Source organism: Phyllobates terribilis, unplaced genomic scaffold, assembly GCF_046119375.1.
Source record: "Phyllobates terribilis strain yellow unplaced genomic scaffold, ASM4611937v1 Scaffold_2__4_contigs__length_985480577, whole genome shotgun sequence".
Classification (NCBI taxonomy): Eukaryota; Metazoa; Chordata; class Amphibia; order Anura; family Dendrobatidae; genus Phyllobates; species Phyllobates terribilis.
This window is the reverse complement of record NW_027362762.1, coordinates 816,105,735-816,124,293: the sequence shown is the minus strand read 5'-3', so window position 1 is coordinate 816,124,293 and position 18,559 is coordinate 816,105,735. Positions and strand designations below refer to the sequence as shown.

Genomic DNA, 18,559 nt, shown 5'->3' with positions numbered 1-18,559 from the left:
TTGCGACCTCCTGTCCCAATTGCCAGAGAAGGAAGCAAAGGATAATCCAGGAAGGAGGAAGAAATACAATTTCTCCAGGCGTTGCCACAAAAGATGACGAGCCAGATGGTAAATAAGATTTTTCTATTATTTTGTAATGGTAACAAGACTACACATTTCTGGGATGATTCAATTCAAATGGGACACTCTAGAGCCCCATGTTTTGGCATGTTTTAAACTGTGGAGGTTCCAGTGAGGGATACCCAGTGGTCAGCAAGTATTTACTTTTTCGGTCGAAAGGTGATAACTTGCAACTTTTGTAGCATATCTTTAAATGATTATTCTCATTTCTTCTTCAGAAGTGCGCTGCTCCCCTGTCTTCCTACTTCCTGCTCGGCAGGGCAAAGTGCGCTCCGGACTGACTGACATTTTGAAGAAGCATCATAGATGCGCAATTGGCCCAAGCTTAGTTCCCATCCCGCTATATGAAGCATCGGAGGATCACAGAAGTACTCAAGCTGGTTGGATTCACTCATCTGGCCAACTTCAGAGCAGCACTTGTAAGCTCTACAGCAAAGAGCTTGTAACTGTTGCGCTTCTCGCCTTGGAGAATGACCACAGAAATGAAATGGAAAAGATAGAAAATCATCTTTCAAGGCAATGCACTTATGTATGTTTTTCTTTATATTGAGCCATGTTTCCACATATTTAATATAATAAAATCTCATTCTCCCTCTATGAATGTTCATGCGCAGGAAAAAACAGAGTAAAACTCTCTTCTTTATTAATTCTGGCATCTTTTTGACTTGCTACATATGAAAATAGTAAAATATAAATATATAAGACTAATGCTGAAGACGACAGTCCAATGGGAACAGATATTGTGCCTTTATAGAAACAAATGTGGGGCCTTTGCAGTTGTCACCAAATTGATGCAATGTATCCTTATTCATAAAACAAAGATGTCTCTGCCGGGTTCTCAAAATACTATTTATTGATTTATATAGCTCTGTTTCTAACAATCCAAACAATACAATAACTGCAAATATACAGTGAGTGAAATAAGTATTGAACGTTTCACCAATGTTCTATATAAATATGTTTTGAATGGTGCTATTGACATGAAATTCTCACCAGATTTCAGTAAAGACCTCATCCAATCTACACAGGCAAAGAAATGAAACCATAAATGTCCATAAATGAAATCATGTGTAATAATGAAGATGACACAGGGAAAAAGTATTGAACAAGCTTCCTGAAATTTATTTAATACTTCATACAAAAGCCTTTGGTGGTGATGACAGCTTTAAGACGCCTCACGTATGGAGAAACTAGTCGCATGCATTGCTCAGGAGTGATTTTGGCCAATTCTTCTGCACAAACACTCTTCAAATCCTGAAGGTTCGGTGGGCTCCTTCTATGAATTTTGAACTTTAGTTTCTTCTATAAATTATGCAATTTTTACCAAATGTGGCAGTACACCATATGTGGTTGTACACTACAGTTTGAGCACACGGCAGGGATCGGATGAGTAGAAGCGCAACTTGGGTTTTAGAATGCAGATTCTGTTTGAATAGATTGAGGGTGCCATTAGCCAAGCCTCTGAGGTGTCAGATCAGCAGAAACCCCCACAAGTGACCCCATATTGGAAACTTTACTGCTTAAGGAATTCATCAAGGGGTGTAGTGAGTATTTTGAACCCACAGGTGCCTCACAGAATCTTATAACATTGGAATGTGGAAATTTCACATTTTAGTTGTTAAAATGTAATTTTTTTTTATTAGCTACAAATGTGTCAGTTACATGAGGGTTAGTAGGTGAAACTGGACCCCAAAATGTATTCTGCAATTTCTCCCGAATATGCTGATGCTCTATATGTTGTCAGAAACTACTGTTTAGCCTCACGTCATGGCTGAGAAGGAAGGAGCGCTATTTGGATTTGAGCCACAGATTTTGCTAGAAGAATTTTCGGGCAACATTTGCAGAGCCGTTAAGGTGCCAGAACAGCAGAAAACCTCCAAAAAGGACCCCATTGCAGAATTTGGACCTCTCAATGAATTCATCTACGGCTCAAGTGACTATTTTGTAACATCCACCCCATAGTTTTTTGGGGGGAGAATTGCAAATATGCCAGCTCAGTGCCCACACATTGTGCCCAGTTTGTGTTTCTGGGGAAAACCCGTAAAATGTTAATCGCGCTCTTCCCGCTACAATAATGCCAAAAATGTAGCCTCTTACTGTAGTTTAGGCACAGTGGGGCTCAGAAGGAGAGGGTATTTGGGAGCTTATATTTCACTGTATTTTATTTGAGGGGTTGGAGCCATGTTGCTTTTCCAGAGTCTTTATTCTACCAGTAACATGGGAACCCTCTACATTTCCAATGACAGATGGCAGATCTGAGTGGGGGCTGGTTTTGTGCGGGAAAAGTTAGGGTTTTTTTGGTAACATTTTGGAGTACAAAATATTTTTTGATCACTTTCAGTATGGTGGGATCACATTCTTGTGTTCTACGCTGAGCATTTATAACAGGGTTTCTGAGTAAATCTCACAAAAATGCGATTCAAACGAAATCCCCAGAGGAACCATCCATCATAATGAGGCAGATGGAGACACTTTGGACTCTGTTCGCCGTCTATTCCGGTGGTATCCATCTTTTTTTGCGTGCACAAAACTGTGGTTGCCCAAACTTGTGTGCTAAAAAGATGCATAAAATAATGTGACACCACTGTAACAGACACCAGAGTCCAAAGTGCCTCCATCTGCCTCTTTATAGTGAGTGGTTCCATTGGGAGTTTTGTCTGAATCGTGTTTTGTCTGAATCGCGTTTTCTCTGATTTACATAGAAACTCCAATGTAAGTGCTCAACAGACAGCGCAGGATAAATGTGAATCGAGCCATATTCCAATTTTTGGGATATAGAATGAACAAATAGACAGTAGTACAAGAACAGTTTTTATTTTTGCGCCGCTCATTGTGCGGTATAAATTAATCTACGGGTCAGTGCAATTACAGCGATAGCAGATTTATATAGTTTTTTTTGTTTTGCTGCTGTCATGCAGTAAAAATGATTGTTTATAAAAAAAAAATATTTGTTTTTTTTGTCGCCATATTGTGAGAGCTATAATTTCTTTATCTTTTAACGAACAGAGCTGTATGAGGGCTTATTTTTCACAACGAGTTGAAGATTTTTTTGGAACCATTTTGGTTTACATACCAATTTTTGATTGCTTTTTACTAAGATTTTTCAGACACAGAATGAATAAAAAACAGCAATTCAGCTATTGGTTTTATACTGTACATTCCTTTGCACGGTTCACCATGTGGTAAAAGTGGTAAGACTGATTTATTCTTCTGGTCGGTATGACTGTATGATTACAGTGATATCAAATTCATATGACCCCCTGATTCATTTGCTGTTTTGGGGTAACTTTGTTTCTCCTATTTTCCTTTGTCAATCTCTTCTTAAGGGTATTATATAGACCTGTTTACCTATCAAAATATATTGGTTTAATTCACCTAATGGACATCTATGGCATACAGTATATGTTCCGTATGCATTTCATGTCCCTTTTGTTCAGGGATATTCACTGAGTATACATATTTTTGTACTGTTTGTACCTTTCTCTACGTGACCCCAGGTGTTCATGTCACTTATATTGATTGTCTATCATTATTTCTTGGGAATATTTTTAGCACACTTTTTTATTGCTATATTTTTTAATAATTTGTGTAATATTTATTATCCCGCACACATTTTTTGGTACACCAGTGCACTTATTTTGCACATATTCATTGTTAGTGCTAATGGCATTTATGTTCAATATTATTGCTATTATTATTGTAACAGGTTAACCCTTTTTATTTTTCATTTTTTATGTATCTCTTAGTACACTAGTGCACTAGCTTCGCACTTATTCACCCACAGTGCTTATGGTATTATGTCTAACATCATTGCTGTCATTAGTAATAGGTTATTTCATCCATCCTCTCTCTTGTAGCTTCTAATTCCATCTGACTTATATACCAGGTTCAAGCGTTTATTAGGATTACTATATATTATGTATTACGTTTTCCACCTCCTTTACACACGATGTGATATGGGTCCTGTCCAATAGCGATCCGGGCTCCCCCATTTTTTGTACACCTAGCGGTATTTGCTTGCTGCACACTTTACTTACTTCCTTTCCTTGGGCTTGTGCGCATGCGCATTCATGGCACTCAGTGTCTTCCGGCCTTGCGCACTCGGAACAGTGTGCATGCCACGTATGCGTTCCAAGCGCACAATCCTGAAGTCACCTTTTACATCTACGAGTTACTGAGGAATGCTTCATGTGCCGCCTTCCACCCATGGCAACAATTGGATATAAGGCTAAAAACTTTGATTAATGGCTATATATATAAGGAACACTGTCCCCTCCCTAGTTAACGCCCCTTGGAAGAAGCACTGGCGAAACGGCGTTGTCGGGGGTCCATCCACATGTAGATCTGCCTACTAACACTAAGTTCTAAGTGACAACTCCTTTCAAATCAGTACTAATGGGATTCAAAGCCTCCAAGCATTGCACTGTGCACTTTACGATGGGCTAGTCCCTATAATCTGTGTTTTATTTAATTCATGTTTACTGTTTCATGCCAATAGACTTTTCTATGCAAAACCTTGATTTATTAGGTTTCTTTTCTCCAGCACAATGCACCTTAGACGTGGGGTTATATATCTGTGTGGTTTAATTAGTGATCACCTAGAGTCATAGCTTATTTTCAAATAGCATTAGGCTCATCTGTATGTGGATTGGTTAACGGTTTCCCTTCCCTGCTATGTTTATATGTTGTTTTATTGATTTTAGCATTATCAAATTAATAGAATAGAGTGTGTTCTTAAACCACTAGTAAAGATTACACCCAGCTACATTCAGGACACAACAGACCTACTGAATAAACTAGCAGCAATAGGTCCTCTACCAGAAGGAACCATCCTGGCCACCATGTATGAGGAATCTTTGTATTCTAACATCCCACATCAGGATGGATTAAATGCCTGCAAAATATTCATAGAAAGTACAGGAATTGTTGCTGATTCTGTGGTCAAACTTACAGAATTCATCCTTACCCACAATTACTTTAAATTTGACAACAACATATATCTACAGGAAACTAGTACAGCGATGGGAAGTAAAATGGCTCCACAATACGCAAATCTTTTCATGGCCAAGCTTGAAAGTGACTTTTTGTCCTCATGCCCCAACAGGCCTCTGGCCTACTATCGTTTCATTGACAATATTTTAATCATCTGGACGGGGTCTGAGCAACAGCTGAAGACGTTCCATGAACACTTTAATCAATTTCATCCCACCATCAACCTAACACTCAACTACTCCTGTACTGAAATTAACTTTTTGGACACCTTCTTCAAGCTACAGAATAATGAAATAGAGACATCCTTGTACCGGAAACCAATCGACCGTCCTACATACCTTAAATGGGACAGTTTCCATCCAAAACACATAAAAAACTCTATTGTTTACAGACAAGCCATCAGATACAATCGGATATGTTCCAACCCTATGGATAGAGACAAACACCTTCATGGTCTCAGAAAGACCTTTTTGAACCAGGGCTACGATCCAAGAACAATTGAAAACCAGATTACAAGAGCCACGAGAATACCAAAGAATCACCTCCTACATTACAAAACCAAACAAGAAAGCAACCGGGTGCCTCTAGTAGTCACCTACAATTCAAATCTGGAGGTGCTAAGGAGGGCTGCACGGAAACTACAACCCTTACTACAAAAAGATGCCCGATTACAATCCATATTTCCAGACCCCCCACTTCTGTGTTTCAGGCAGCCCCCAAATCTAAGAAGCATCATTGTCAGAAGCTTTCTGTCATCTCCTCCAGCTACAGGTACCTTTCCTTGCAACCAGAAAAAATGTAAAACCTGTCCGTTTATAATGACCACAGACAAGATGATGATACCCAACTTACATCAGGACTATAAGATCCCAGGTACGTTCAGCTGTATCACATCTAACGTAGTGTACTTAATTATATGTACCAAATGTCCAGCTGGGGGTCTTTATGTAGGAGAGAGAGGGCAAAAACGTAGGAGAAGAATGAATCATCATCGCCACACAATAAAAGAAAAAAAAATAGATCTACCTGCAGCCAAGCATTTTTGTTCCCCTGATCACAGCATAAAAGACATGAAATTACTGGTATTAAAAGGTAACTTCAAATCTCAAAGAGAAAGAAGAATCTCAGAATATAAACTGATGGTGACCTTTAAGACTTTCAGAGCAGGAATGAATGTGTCGCATGGATTTATGTCATTCTACATCAACTAAGGAATGTGCCCCTCAGACTTGTGAGGCCATCATAACACTGGACCTAGTCACAGGACAATAAAACCTTCACACTCCTTATCTATTAACTGCTAAAATATTTATAACAAGAACTGTTTACCTCTCCCATAATAACTCTGCTTTCCGTCACCTGTCGCATCTATTGCATTATTTCTGTGTCTTATTGTGAATAAATATGTGACTCTTCAGATTTTGTGGTTTACTAGCCTGATGAAGAGACCTGAGTAGTCTCGAAAGCTTTCAATTTGTTACTATCTTTTCAGTTAGCCATTAAAAGGAATCAAGCACTGAAGACTCTCAAATCAAAGCATTATCAAATAAATTTCTGAAGTTTTATTTCTGCGCATATTTCTATTCTGTGTCTATAATTTGATTTTAATATTGCAGCTGTGGGATTATATTTATTGTTGAAGTGGTATGCAGTGACTTACCTGGGACACTTGTGTTAATTGCTATATTCTAACTGAGACAAAACCGTGTATCAATAAAGGATATTTATTACACACAAGTCTACAGTTAATATACTACTAATCACCACACTAACACAGTGCACAATAATAACAATAGCAGACAGTGCTAATATACGATTAATTCCCAATTACCTAATTATACTTCCCACCCACTTGAGCTAAAAACATACATACAGTAATACTTATATCTAGTGTTGAGCGATACCTTCCGATATCAGGAAATATCGTATCGGATTGGATCGGACCGATACTCAAAAAGTATCGGATATCGCCGATTCCGATACCGGAAACCAATGCAAGTCAATGGGACACTAATATCGGAATGAAAATAAACCCTTTCTTTCCTTGTAGGTTAATTCTACATGAAGTAAAACAACTAAGAATAATGTAGAATGTATTATGCGAAAAGCCGGCAATTCATCAGCGCATATACCGGTACCCGACAATTTACAACAGAAAGAATAGAGCTTCACACATAGATTAGATAGATAGAAACATGTCAGTCACATATATATGAAGTACAGTGACAGTGTTTCTTACTGTACTTGTCATTTAGTGTAAAGGATTTATTTAAAAAAATAATAGTGTTTTCATGCACTGTCTCTTTAAAAAAGCCGGCCGGCAATTCAGCAGCGGTACCCGACAATTTATAACAGACAGAATAGAGCTTCACACATAGATTAGATAGATAGAAACATGTCAGTCACACATATAAGAAGCACAGTGACAGTGTTGGTTACTGTACTTGTCATTTAGTGTAAAGGATTTATTTAAAAAAATATTAGTGTTTTCATGCACCGTCTCTTTAAGAAAGCCGGCCGGCAATTCAGCATCTGTACCCGACAATTTAGAATAGAAGGAATAGAGAATCATACATAGATTCGATAGATAGAAACATGTCAGTCACATATATATGAAGTACAGTGATAGTGTTGATTACTGTACTTGTCAATTAGTGTTAAAATAAAGGATTTATTTAAAAAAAAATTGGCGTGGGGTTCCCCTTAATTTTAGTCTCTAGCGGAGGTTAAGCAGACAGCTGGGGCAGATGTTTGAAGCCTGGGAAGGGGGTAATACCCACGGAGCTTCCCAGGCTACTAATATCAGCCCCCAGCTGAATACCTAGCCCTTACTAGCTATTAAAATGGGGGACCCCCCAAAAATAATTACGTGGGGTCCCCCCTATTTTAATAGCTAGCAAAGGCTAGGCAGACAGCTGGGGGCTGATATTAATAGCCCAGGAAGGGAGCCATGAATATTGGCCCCCTCCCAGGCTAGAAACACCAGCCGTCAGCCGCCCCAGAAATGGAGCATCCATAGGATGCGCCAATTCTGGCACTTAGCCTCGCTCTTCCCACTGCCCTGTAGCGGTGGCAGTGGGGTAATAGGGCTGGGGTTGATGTCAGCTTATAATGCCAGCTGACATCAAGCCCAGGTTAGTAATGGAGAGGCGTCTATAAGACACCCCCATTACTAACCCCATAGTGAAAGTTAAAAAAAAAACACAAACACCCAGAATAAAGTCCTTTAATTGAAATAAACACACAATTCTTTATTGTTCTAAATTAAACCATACTTACCGTCACGCCCATTCCAGCTGAAGCCAACGATCTCCTGCAATAAAAGAAAAATAATAAACCAACATCATCCTTACCTTTCCATGGTTCCCACGACGGCTCCAGCTCTGCTACATTGAGATGACAGGCTGGACCGCAGCAGAACGCTGCCATCCAGCCTGTCATCCCGCAGACACTGAGAAGCGCAGGCATGCTTGCGCTCCTCAGTGTCTCTCTGTGACGGCATCCAGATGAGCCGACAATGAACTCGGCTCACCTCATGCACGTCACTGACAGCGTGGGAGAATTCTCACGCTGAAGCGCTGAGTGCAGGAGAATTTTCCCACGCTGTCAGTGACGTGCATGAGGTGAGCCGAGTTCATTGGACATGACCTCACCTCATGCACGTCACTGACAGCGTGGGAAAATTCTCCTGCACTCAGCGCTTCAGCGTGAGAATTTCCCCACGCTGTCAGTGACGTGCATGAGGTGAACTCATGTCCAATGAACTCAGCTCACTTCATGTACGTCACTGACAGCGTGGGAGAATTCTCACGCTGAAGCGCTGAGTGCAGGAGAATTTTCCCACGCTGTCAGTGACGTGCATGAGGTGAGCCGAGTTCATTGGACATGAACTCGGCTCATCTTTATGCCGTCACAGAGAGACACTAAGGAGCGCAAGCATGCCTGCGCTTCTCAGGCTGTGTACCCACGTAGCGTTTTTCAAGCGTATATGCTGCGGAATTTCCGCAGCGTAAACGCTTGAAAAACGCATGTATATCCGCACCCCATGGTCCCCAATGGCATTCCGCAATGTCAATGCCCATGCTGCGGATTTTTCCACAGCGTATATGCTGCGGTCAAAAATCCGCAGCATGTTCATTAATTTTGCGGAAGCGCAGCGGAATCAATGTGCGGATGGTACCCAAGTCTGGATGAGAGGAGACTCTCGTCCAGACCTGGGTACCAAAGAACCTGTAAAAAAAAGACTAAAATAAAGTTTATACTTATCTTCTGATGTTTTCCCTCCGTCGCGCTGTTGTCTGAAGGACCTGCCACGTCATTGAGTCATGTGACCCACCACATGACTCAATGACGTCACCGCAGGTCCTGCACACAACAGCGTGAGCCGCTCAAGCCTCCGGACGGGGCAGAGAATGCATCAGAAGGTGAGTATAAAGTTTATTTTTTTATTTTTTACCATTCTGAACAAGTTGTCAAGCACTTTTCCAAGTGATGCTTGGAGAAGTGTTTGATAACCTGCATGCGGAAATGCATGCAAAGACGCCTCACAAACGCTTCTACCTGGCGGGAAAACCGCATGTAATATCCGCATGCGATTTTCCCGCCAGGGAGAAGCGTAAAAAATATGCTTCAGGTCCGCAACGTGGGCACATAGCCTTCCTATATAGTAGCCAGAAAAGGCAAAGCGGCTAGCCTTTGCTGGCTACAATTTATAGGGGGACCCCATGTCACTTTTTTTTGGGGGGGTCTTCCTATATAGTAGCCAGAAAAGGCAAGGTGGCTAGCCTTTGCTGGCTACAATTTATAGGGGGACCCCATGTCACTTTTTTTGGGGGGGGGTCTTCCTATATAGTAGCCAGAAAAGGCAAAGTGGCTAGCCTTTGCTGCCTACAATTTATAGGGGGACCCCATGTCACTTTTTGGGGGGGGGGTCTTCCTATATAGTAGCCAGAAAAGGCAAAGTGGCTAGCCTTTGCTGCCTACAATTTATAGGGGGACCCCATGTCACTTTTTTTTGGGGGGGTCTTCCTATATAGTAGCCAGAAAAGGCAAAGCGGCTAGCCTTTGCTGGCTACAATTTATAGAGGGACCCCATGTCACTTTTTTGGTGGGGGCTTCCTATATAGTAGCCAGAAAAGGCAAAGTGGCTAGCCTTTGCTGGCTACAATTTATAGGGGGACCCCATGTCACTTTTTGGGGGGGGGTCTTCCTATATAGTAGCCAGAAAAGGCAAAGTGGCTAGCCTTTGCTGGCTACAATTTATAGGGGGGCCCCATGTCACTTTTTTTGGGGGGGTCTTCCTATATAGTAGCCAGAAAAGGCAAAGTGGCTAGCCTTTGCTGGCTACAATTTATAGAGGGACCCCATGTCACTTTTTTTGGGGGGGGGCTTTCTATATAGTAGCCAGTAAAGGCTAAGCTAACTGCTGCGGCCTGGTATTAATAGCAAAGGAAGGGGCCATGGTTATTGGCTACTTCACAGACTATAACATCAGCCAACAACCGTCTGCTTTCCCTTTGCTAGTTATTAAAACTATGCGTGAGCCCACTTATTTTTTTTGGTTAAAAGATTTTATTAAAGTGAAAGATTATTGTACAGTGTATGTAGGTTCATTCACTGAAAGCTCCTGCATACGCTGTAAGGTTGATTTCTCACGTCCACATATCCACGTTAGTACAGATAAGTGTGACCGAGCATGCTTTGCAATGGGTCTGTGTGTGGGTCTCCGCTGTGTGTGGAAAATGGCATCAACACTCGTCCCGGAGATTGACGTGTGAAAGAACCGTACAATATAGGTGAGGGGTTAGTGTTGGTGTGTGTGCGTACATATCTCCATATGTTTATTTAATTATTTTTTTGGGGTTAATCTTTTATTCCTCCATTTTGTTTTTAAAATAATATTCACACACGTTATTATTCACTGTAGATTGAAAAATATCCCGAAATATGGGACCGAGCTAGTCCTGACTACAAAGACAAGCAGAAGAAAAAAGACGCCTGGGCCTCTGTGTTGAGCCAAATGTATCCCCAGTGGGTGAATGTGGAACGTGATGCCCAAGAGGAAATTAGTAAGTTTTGATTTTTACATTTATTTTTATATCTATTTATAATTGCACTTTTTGGTGTTAAAGCAGTTCATAAATTGTTTTGGTTTTGTCATTGCAGTGTATGATATTAAAAATCGGTGGAGATCGGTCACCGACCGGCTGGTGAAGTATGACCAGTCGGTGCAAAGTGGCTCATCACCAAAAAAAAGAAAATTTCCTTTTGCGGACGAGCTGGCCTTCATACTAACCAGTAGGAGTTTGCGGAGGTAAATTCCCAAAACATATTAATTGAAATGTTTCCAAAAATGTTGTATTTACATTGGGATTTACCTTTTATTATATACAGAACTGAAGGAAACATCAGGGCCCCAACAGCAGAAGAGGACACAAACACAGAGCAAGCAGAGGAGGAATCCGAGGACTTTTTCCAGCTTTCCTCACCGGATCCATCTGCTTCGGCATCTTCAGCATCTGGTTGTCCCTCACATTCTTTGTCCAATCCAGCGGACATCGGGACGGGTTTGGTGATTGATTCTCCTGCTCCTGCTCCAAGTGACGCTGGAAGCTCTGCTGGTGATGTGTTGAGGCCCACTGGGAGGGGGTCTGGTTCTGCTCATCTCGTGGCATCGAGAAGGGCGGGCAAAAAAAAGGCCAAAAGCCACGGGGGTGGGACTATTGTGCTTGAAGCACTCACAAATCGAACCCTCAGCCTTGTGGAAAGGGCATCCCAGGAAGATGCCATCGATAAATTTTGCTCAGCCCAAGCTGCCCGCATCAGATCTCTGGCACGAGATAGGCAGAACATGTACATGACTGCAGCAGGCGCTATGGTCATGGCAATTGAAGAGGCAGCAGTTATGCCCTCGCCCCCAGCCGTAGTATGCGGAATATTTAATTGTTTCAAACCCAGTGTGCCTCCACCACGACCAGCAGCTGCAACCCAGCGTTTTGGGCAGGTTGCTGCAGCATACCGTCCAGAAGATATGCAACCAAGTTATGGTCGCCAAATGGCTCATGGTGCATCATCATTTGTCAGAGGACCATCCCCCAACTCTACTTTTTCTCAAGAAATGTTTCCTGGGTACAGCTTTGAAGAAGACCTTCAAAACATGTAGTTAAATAATTTTACCCCTCCCTGTCAGCATTTTTGGACCCTAGCAAATACAGACAGCACCTGTAGGTCGATAGATACACAATGTTTTAGAGAATCAGACAATTAACAAAGACCATTTCTTATGGTCACCTATACCAGGCTTCAGGCGTAGGGGACTGTAAGAAAAGGTGTTTCTTTTTATATAATTAAACAACCTACAGGTGCTGCCCGTATTTTAGGGCCCAAAACTGATTACAGGACAGGTGTGCTGTACACAGTGTGTAATTTCTTCCCAAGTTATGGGCAATGTTTGTCCGATTAAATTTTCTAGAAGTTTGTTGTTTTTTGTTTTTACAAAGTTTTTTACAGTTATTCTATATTACGTATTAAAAAAATTATTTAAACTATCTGTTAATTTTTCTTTTCAAGTGTATATGTGGTTGGATTGGGTTGTAATGAAAAAGTGTTCCCCTGATCTGCGCTCACCATAGCGCAGGTCAGAGGAACTCTACATTTTTGAAATTTGTTCAAACTAATCTACGTATGTGGTCGGCTGTACACAGTCGTTTTTAAATTAGAAATATACTTTGATATTTTGGACCACAACTATTTTTTGGATGAATACTACTCTCAACACTGTTATTTGCTAGTTCTGCTCTTAGCGCAAGCAAATAACAATGGTGAGGGTTGACTTTAGCAGACAGTACTTGTGAAGAGCGCTCTAGGTAGTAATGCCAATTTACAGGCTCTGGTCTTTGTGGGTTGTTCACTTTTGCGTTGACGTATTGTCGGAAAACAAAACGTAGAAGGTTGCAATTCAAGAAATATTTTAGACAAATTTAAGTTTAACCAAAATTTATTTTTTTTAGAAACATTTTTTTTTACATTTTTATTTAAAAAAAAAGGAGGAAGTTCTTCTTTTATTGTTCATCAGATCTTCTCTGCTGGTCAGGCTGCTCAACACCAGCACAGGAGTATTGCCAGTGCACGGCACCTTCAGGACTCATGAAGTAGTCAGCGAAGGTTTCTCGCACCCTGGCACCAGAGTTGGATGGCCTTCCCTGACCGGAGTTGACAACTGGAATTAATTCAGATAGCTGTGACTCCTCATCTTGCTTGGTGCTGTACTCACGAGCATAGTTGTGGAGTACACAGCATGCCTTAATTACAGTGTCAACGGTCTCCGTATCCAACTGGATGGCAGTGTGAAAGATCCTCCACTGACTACACATGATTCCGAAGGTGCATTCCACATATCTGCGTGCACGACTCAGCCGATAATTGAAAATCCTCCGCCGGGCATTCAGTGCCCTTCGTGGGTATGGGCGCAGCAGGTTGGTCTGTAAGGGAAATGCCTCATCCGATACCATCACAAAAGGAACTGGATGTGTGGAACCCGGCAAAGGTCTTGGGGCTGGGAGCGTTACGCCATCTTGAAGAATTTGCAGCCCAATCTGTGATGATCTAAACACCCGAGAGTCCCCAGTACTGCCATAAGCACCAACGTCAATGGCAACAAATTTGAAATGTGCATCAGCCACTGCCATCAGGACCACAGAAAAATATTTCTTATAATTAAAGAAGCGTGATCCTGATCGTGGTGGCTGCTGAACTCTCACATGTTTGCCATCGACAGCACCAATGCAGTTTGGGAAATTGGCCACAGTTTGAAAGCCTGCTGCGACCTGCAGCCAAGTCTCCTCGGTTGGAGAAGGCATCACGATGGGCTGCAACTTCTGCCAGATGACGGTACATGTGCACCTCACAATTCTGGAAATGGTGGATTTACCAACCCTAAATTGGAGGTGCAGTGATGTATAGCTCTCTCCAGTGGCCAAAAACCTGAAAAGGAAAAATAGATAATTAGAAAAGCCATAAAAAGAAATACAAGCCAACAGTAATTATCCATTATTGATTCATCTTTTAAAAAATTAAGGTCTTTATTACAAAAAACTATTCCAACAATGGGCGCGTTTTTTTTGGGGGGGGGGGGCTCCACATTTTCAATCTTTTTTGGTCATCTTTTGTTTTCTCTTGAGTTCACACATATCAATTTATAATGTGTTTTGACTTTGTGTCTGTGTTTGCCTACGATGTTTGCTCTAGAGTTTACACATCAGTGACCTTTTCAATCTGATCTCTGTGCATGGTGATCTCATGGTCAAGCCAAAAATATGTACACAAAGACAGACACAGTGGAGCCATCACCACAGGGTAACAAAACCAGGTACACCAGCCATCACCGCAGGGTGGCGAACAAAACCAGGTACATATAAATCAACATTCAACTTACCGCAAGGTGATGAGCAGCCTTTCCTCAGCAGAGATGGCCCTTCGCATTACAGTGTCTTGGAAGTCCAGGTCAGGAGACATAAGGCTCAGCAGCCGATCAAATGCAATAATGTTCAGACGGCAGAACTGTTTAAATTTTTCAGGAAAACTATAGTAAACAGAGAAAAAAAAATTATTAAAAGATAATTTTGTAACATAGTATACAAACAAAACCTTAAAAAAACAGCATAGACGGGTGACATTATACTTTCTTCACATATATCTTACCTCCTTAAATCCGGGTAGAGAACATTAAAGTGGCCCTTGTCCGTCCGCTCCTGCAAGATAGGGTGCACCCAAATTTTTTTTGGTCGTCTTCTCCTCCTTAAACGCTCCTATAGAACAATAATAGGTTAGTACACACACTACATAAAAATAATGTACCCCAAAAAAACTTAGTTTATATTACCTGCTCAACGTTGTAGTGCAGGAGATTTAAGCAAGTCATTAGCAGAAGGTTTAGGCATGGTCTGCTGACCCGCAGGGGCTGCAATTCCTGTGGCATACTGTCTTTTGCAAAAAACAAAATGGTGAAGAGGGGTTGAACTAGGAAATGACATCAGGATTTCCCTCTTTTTTTTTTTTTTTTTCAATAACTTTATTTGTGCTCAAAAACGCATGAAATAAGCTTACAAAAACGCATGTAAAATCTGCATACAAAAACGCGTCAAAAACGCGACCAAAAAACGCACGTGATTTTCTGGCAAGGGACATGCAGAAATGTTGCAGAAATTTTCTGCTTCATTTGTGCATCGTTGGCACATAGCCTCAGTGTCTGCGGGATGACAGGCTGGATGGCAGCGTTCTGCTGCGGTCCAGCCTGTCATCTCGATGTAGCAGAGCTGAAGCTGTCGTGGGATCCATGGGAAGGTAAGGATGAGGTTGGTTTATTATTTTTCTTTTATTGCAGGAGATCGTTGGCTTCAGCTGGAATGGGCGTGATGGTAAGTATAGTTTAATTTAGAACAATAAAGAATTGTGTCTTTATTTCAATTAAAGGACTTTATTCTGGGTGTTGTGTTTTTTTTAAATACTTTACTAGAAATTCATGGTGGTCATGTCTAATATTGGCGTGACCCCATGAATTTCGGGCTTAGGGCCAGCTGATAATGCCAAGCTGGCCTTAACCCCTTTATTACCCAGTGAGCCACCGCACCAGGGCCCTGGATGAGTTGGGTACAGCGCCAGAAGATGGCGCTTCTATGAACGCGCCATTTTCCGGGGCGGCTGCGGACTGCAATTTGCAGCGGGTGGGGCCCAGAAAGCCAGGTACAACTAGGCAGCTGGGGGCTGGAATCTGCAGCGCAGGGAGGCCCAAGCTTTCTGGGCCCCACCCGCTGCAAATTGCAGTCCGCAGCCACCCCGGAAAATGGCGCGTTCATAGAAGCTGGATGCTGTACCTGGCTGGCATACAAAAATATGGCAAAGCCCACGTCAAAATTTTTGGGAAAAATTAATTAAAAAATAAATAATAATTTAGGGACTGCATCTTTATTAACTCATCAAATGTCATTTAGTGTTAAAATAAAGGATTTATTTTAAAAAAAATTGGCGTGGGATCCCCCATAATTTTAGTCTCTAGCGGAGGTTAAGCAGACGGCTGGGGAAGATGTTTGAAGCCTGGGAAGGGGGTAATACCCACGGATCTCCCCAGACTACTAATATCAGCCCCCAGCTGAATACCTAGCCTTTACTAGCTATTAAAATGGGGGACCCACCCAAAAAAATGACGTGGGGTCCCCCCTATTTTAATAGCTAGCAAAGGCTAGGCAGACAGCTGGGGGCTGATATTAATAGCCCAGGAAGGGTGCCATGAATATTGGCCCACTCCCAGGCTAGAAACACCAGCCGTCAGCCGCCCCAGAAATGGCGCATCCATAGGATGCGCCAATTCTGGCGCTTAGCCTCGCTCTTCCACGCTGCCCTGGTGCGGTGGCAGTGGGGTAATAGGGCTGGGGTTCATGTCAGCGCCAGCTGCCATGAAGCCCAGGTTAGTAATGATGGGCGTCTATAAGACACCCCCATTACTAACCTACAAAGTGTTAAAAAGAAAAAACACACACTACACCCAGAAAAAAATAATTTATTTGAAATAAAACACACCATTTTATTTAATTCTTAGCTTACTAAAAAAAAATAGTTACCTGTCCACGTTCCTGCGCTGATCTCCCATGCACAGCTGTCACATCTGGAGATGGTGACAGCTGTGCATGGCTGCTGTAAGCTCACGCTGCCGGGAACACGTCCGCTCCCGGCAGCAGGAGCCACTGACTGAGGTCACCGGAGTGCATTCAGTCAACGCTGCTCCGGAGACCTCCTTTACGGCACTGCTGTACCGTGGGAATTTCTCACGATACAGCAGGGCCGTAAAGCAGCTAACCGGAGCAGCGCTGCCTGAACTCCGGCGAACCCGCTTATGCAATGACGGGGCTGCTTAACGGCCCCATCATTCTAGCGGCCGCAGCGGTTCAGAGCGGTCACATTCTATGCGGCTGCTCTGAACTGGAGATCTTCGTGGGACACTCGTGGACTACTACGGAGGGGTAAGGATAAGGTTGTGGTTTATTATTTTCTATTTTATTACAGGAGATCGATGGCTTCGGGGAATTAGGTGTCTAGGTGAGTATAGGTGTAGTTTTTTATTTTTTACTTTATTTTAGGTGGCGATCGGCGGGGACAGGTAATGTATGAACTAATTTCTTTTAGGTAACCACTGGCCACCAATGACATGTATTTAACATTTATTGGGGACACAGTAGGGCAATTTATATAGCAGGATTAGGCTGATGGGAACTACTGCTCCCATCGAGCTGATCCTGCTGGCACGAGTGGACGGGGGACAGACATAGGCCGATGGGAGTAGTAGTGTCACATCGGCCTATGTCTGCCTGCACGCACACACCTGCAAACATCGCACAGACACCGCACACATGGCACAGACACCGCACACACCCCCAGACATCGCACAGACACCGCGCACACCCGCACACATCGCACAGACACCGCGCACACCCGCAGACATAGCACAGACACCCCACACACACCAATCATGACGGGTCTGGGAGGTGAGGCTGACCTGTGCGACCGTGGGAAAGTTCATGTGAGTTCATGCAGTCAAGTATGAACTCACATGAACCCTCTGAGGGCACCGCGGCTGCTTCAAATGAACAGCTGATCGGCATCAGCTGATACCTCAGCTGTTCATTTGAAATATCCGGCGGGAAAGCGCAGCACAGAACGGGAAAGCCGGCGGTGAAGTCTTTTCACTGCCGACTTCCCCGCCCGGGTCCTTCGCTCCCAGCTCCTTGGTGCTGTGCTCTCCGCCCGGGTCCTAACTTACGATCGGGATGGGAGGTGGCGAGGGGAGCGGAGGATCGGGGTGGGAGGCTGCGGGGAAGCAGTATGGGGCTGTGCGATTGTTTAAAAGCCGGCGGCTTTTTACCGCCCGCCGGCTTTTAAACAATCAGGAGAATTCTCTCACGCTGGGATGGCGTTCTGATGACAGGCTGGATCTCAGCTGAGCGCTGCCATCCAGCTTGTCATCCTTCAGAGACACTGCAGAGCGCAGGCATTATGGGAACTTCCGATTCCGGTATTCGATATTGTAAAAGTATCGGAATTAAGCATCGGAATTAAGTATAGGAATTCCGATACCGCGAATATCGGCCGATACCCAATATTTCAGTATCGGAATGCTCAACACTACTTATATCCCATCCGTCTATCACTACACTATCCCTATGGAGAAAAAAGGGTTACAAGCAGTGATCAGTAGACACTCAGCCAGATATCCTCATCATGGTGTCCATCGAGTTTTACCTGAGGTGTCTTTTGCGATGTCTTTGTGTTCGTTTTTTTGTGGCAGTTTCACTGCGAAATCAATTTATATATAAAATAGTAGCGGCTTCCAAGCAGAAGCTTCTAGAACAAAAGACCAATCACTTCTTTTAGCCGCTTCATAGCTTTTGAAGCCTGA

The 18,559-nt window shown here is 42.8% G+C and overlaps 1 long non-coding RNA gene across 1 annotated transcript; it reads right to left on the bottom strand.

Annotated features, from left to right (window-relative positions):
* Window positions 1-14,224: 14,224 nt before the first annotated feature.
* On the bottom strand, window positions 14,225-15,121 carry LOC141253002 (uncharacterized). Its single transcript, XR_012314188.1, has 3 exons — window positions 14,993-15,121; window positions 14,812-14,918; window positions 14,225-14,692 (listed from the first exon to the last, which is right to left on the bottom strand). It is a non-coding gene; the product is annotated as an uncharacterized lncRNA (long non-coding RNA).
* Between the last annotated feature and the right edge of the window lie 3,438 nt (window positions 15,122-18,559).